Consider the following 4255-nt stretch of genomic DNA (forward strand, 5'->3'; position numbering starts at 1 on the left):
CCCTCCTCCTCTTTCTCCTCCTCGCCCTCCGCCTCCTCGTTCGTCCCTCCCTCCCACACCTGTCCCTTACCTTTCCTTTCCCCCTCTTCCTCCTCTCTCCCCTCGTCCGTTCCTCCCTCCCCACCCCTCACCCTCCCTTTCTCCTCCTCCTCCTTCTTCCTTCTCTCCTCCTCCTCCTCCTCCTCCTCCTCCTCCTCCTCCTCCTCCTCCTCCTCCTCCTCCTCCTCCTCCCCATCCTACTCCTCCTCCCCAACATCCTCCTCTTCCTCTCCCTCTTCCTTCTCCTCCCCCTTCTCCTCCTCCTTTTCCACAATGTCTCCTCGTTCTTCACAGCAGATCCCTCCCCTCCCTTCCCGATCTACCCTCCCCCCTTCACCCACCTTCCCTTCTGGTCCTTCTCCTGGCCGCCGGGTGCTTCTCGTTGGTGATAGTCAGGTGCGTTATGCTGACAGGTATTTTTGCTCCAAGGATAAAAACAGGACGAGGGTGTGTTTCCCAGGGGCAGGGGTGGGCCATATATCAGACAGGATTGAGGCGTGTATGGCAAGCGAGGGATCGAACCCCATTTTCTGTCTCAGCTGTGGCGGAAACGACGTTTCCCGTGTGCCAAGCAAGGACCTTTTCCAGCGTTTTAGGGAATTGTTAGGTAGGGTACGAGACGCTGGGGGGTCGCCAGTAGTGTGTGGCGTCCTGCCAATGAGGAGCGTTCTTGATGGATGGCTGTCCAGGGCGATAGCAGTGAGCGAGCGAGCGCAATGGGTGGCTGTTCGTCGACAATTGGGAGCTCTTCTTCGGCAACGACGCTCTCTACGCCCGTGACTGGAAACACTTGACGTTCAAGGATGTTGAGGCTCTCTCAGACTCCCTTGAGCGATCACTTAGTACCCTGAGGGATTTTTTAGTATAGACGAGGGGGGGAGGAGTAATGGGAGAGGACATCTAGCTCATAATACAACCAGGCAGCTTAGAAGTAACTATAGGGGGGTAACAGAGGACGGGCTAAGAATCTTCTGTACTAACAGCAGGAGCCTCAGAAACAAGATAGATTTACTAAGGGGTGAATCTTGTTCAGAAAATTTTGACATAATAGCGATCACTTAGACATGGATAAACACAGCCAATAGAAATTTTAGATCGGAATTTGAAATAACGGGTTATCAGATGTTTCACAAAGACAGAAGGGGCAGAAAGGGAGGTGGAGTTGCGCTATATGTTAAAGACTCACTTAAATGTTTAGTTAAAAATTCAGTTAAAACTAACATGGATTCAGAATCAGTTTGGGTGGACGTTTACAAAGGGAAAGAAAAACTAACTCTAGAAGTTCTATACAGGCCACCCAACCTTAACAGGCAGGCAGTATATTACTACAGGAGATTGGCAGGGCGAGTAGGAGTAAAAATGTCTGCGTAATGGGGGACTTTAATTATAGGAATATAGACTGGGAAGACCAAGTGGGTGACCTGGAAGCCGAGGATTTTCTTGAATTTATACAAGATAATTTCCGTAAGCAGGTAGTTTCTGAGCCTACCAGAGGAGATAACATATTAGACTTAGTCCTAACCAATAATGGAAACATGCTACGTGAGTTGGAGGTGGGCGGAGAGGTAGGAAATAGTGACCATAGAACGGTTTGTTTTAGCTTAAACTGGGCGGTAACCCGCGAACCAAACCCAGTGTTAGTTCAAGATTTTAGAAGAGCAAATTACGAGGGGGTTCGAAGACATCTTGAAGGGGTAAACTGGGATAATTTAGGGATTCATGAGGGCCAGAACGGTGGCTTGGAGAGCCAGCAGAACCAGGTAGAAATGTCTTACAATAATTTAGTTAGAGTAATAGTAGAGGGGCAAGGACAGCATATACCACAGCGAACACCTCGAAAATAAAACAATGACCCTAAGTGGATGACTCGTGGACTAAAACACGAGATAGAGTTAAAGAAGGGAATTTATCAAAAAATAAAGAATGGTGAAACACATTTCAGGGGCCGGTATGTCTAACTATCTAGATTAGTGAAGAAAAACACCAGGATAGCAAAAAGGAACTATGAGAACAAAGTAGCAAATGAGGCAAAAAGTAGTCCTAAGGGCTTCTCTCAGATGTATAGAACAAAAACAAGGTAGAAAATTGGGCCGCTGAAAACAAACACAGGCGAGCTAGTAGAAAATTACGAAAATATGAGCACATTGTTGAACGACTACTTCCTTTCAGTATTCGAACGACTATTCCGGAAAGGGTTCAGGTGTATGTACGAGGGCGGGGTTGGCGATAAATTGAGGGATATAATCATTGCCAGGCAAGTAGTTCAGGATGAGATAAATAACCTTAAGAAGAATAAGTCGCCAGGTCCTGACGGGATATTTTCGAGGGTATTAAAGGAATTTAGTGATGTACTCAGTGACCCACTAACCGACACCTTTAAGATGTCGGTAAATACCATACCTGGGCTCTTCCGCACCTCGGTCCGGACCTCCGCTCCTCCGCACCTGCGGACCACCAAACGAGGAGCGAAAGCCCGGAAGTGCGGAAAGTTTTATAAAGTGCGGAAGTAACAGGTGCGGACAGGCGAAATTTGGGGTCCAGACCTCCGCACCTGAGATTTTCAAGGAAAAACCACAACGAAGACGACAAATAGTCCGCGGCATTACTTTAGCGCGTTTCGGAGGGCTATGTGCTACCCGTTGATTACTATGTCAAGTTTATTTTTCTTTTCAGAATCTTTTGACTTTTAGTGATTCACTGCGATTGTTAATTGTTTAGTGTTTAAAAATAAACATGGACAGATACGTGAAAAGAGGTGATAGCGACAGGAGCAGGAGTGTATCTGGGGATAGTAGCGTCCATAGCGTGAGCTACAGAACCAGCACGCCTGCACCGTCAGCCTCCTGAACCCCTACGCCGCTGGCGACGTCAGACATTTCCTTGTCTGACATGGAGCTGGACCCCTCCCAGTGTAATGCAAGAATTTAATTAAGAAAGGGAAAATGTAAATTAGGGAGGTATAAGTAGTTTTTTGAGATGCGGACCAGTTTTTTTTTTTAGGCGCGCTTTAATATTTTTGGGTATAGTAGAGGAGGTACTGAGGTCCGGTAGCGGACCGAGCGAAAACATTTTAGGCGCAGAAGTACAGGTGCTGACTACCTGCGTCCGAGGTGCGGAGGAGCGGTAGCGGAATATCCCAAATCCAGTAACGCGCCCAGCTCTGGTAAATACTAGTTATGTGCCCAGCCTATGGATAGTAGCAAATGTGACGCCGATTTCAAAAAAAAAATGGGACAGGTCAGCTACTTGAAACTGTCGCCCAATTAGCTTAACATCGGTTATAGGCAAGATGCAGAAGTACATAACAGACAGGAACATTCGGGAGCATCTAGAGAAACACAGCTTAATTCACGACTCGCAGCATGGGTTTCCGAAAGGCAGGTCATGCCGCACCAATCTCTTGTCCTTTTACAATAAAGTATTTGAGGCGGTAGACAGATGAAAATTATGATGTAATGTATCTTGATTTTAGTAAATCGTTTGACAAAGTTCCTCACCAACGACTGTTGCTTAAATTACAGGCTCACGGAGTAGAGGGTAAAGTTTTGAACTGGGTCAAGGCGTGGCTTAGCAATAGAAAGCAATGAGTGCAAATCAATGGTTAAAGATCTGACTGGGGATGTGTTGCGGGTGGGGTCCCACAAGGTTCGGTATTAGGTCGACTTATGTTTATTATTTATATCAATGACTTAGATACAGGAATTAGTAGTGATGTCAGTATATTTGCAGATGATACCAAGATCGGTAGAATAATAGAGTCGGATTAGGACGCTAGTATTCTCCAGGATGAACTAAACAGATTGTATGACTGGGCGGATAAATGGCAGATGGAGTTCAGTGTAGGGAAGTGCAGTATTCTGAGTGTAGATTGGAGCAACCCCTCACATAACTATTGCTTAAATGACTCTCATAAGCAGGTCTGGGTGCGAGACGGATTTAGGGGTCTTAGTGAGCTCTGACCTCCGTCTAAGGGCACAATGCATTCAAGCTAAAAATCGCTCAAATAGGGTATTGGGATTTATTTCAAGGAGCGTAAGCAACAGAAGCGCCGAATCCTTCCACAAAGTATATTTAGCATTAGTTAGACCTTATCTTGACTATGCGGCTTAGTTCTGGTCACCTTACTATAGAATGGATATCAAAATGTTAGAATCGGTGCAGCGGAGGATGACTAAGATGATTCAGGGGTTGAGGAACTTGCCATACGAGGAAAGAC

The sequence above is a fragment of the Eriocheir sinensis genome, unplaced genomic scaffold (genome assembly GCF_024679095.1).
Source record: "Eriocheir sinensis breed Jianghai 21 unplaced genomic scaffold, ASM2467909v1 Scaffold719, whole genome shotgun sequence".
Taxonomy (NCBI): domain Eukaryota; kingdom Metazoa; phylum Arthropoda; class Malacostraca; order Decapoda; family Varunidae; genus Eriocheir; species Eriocheir sinensis.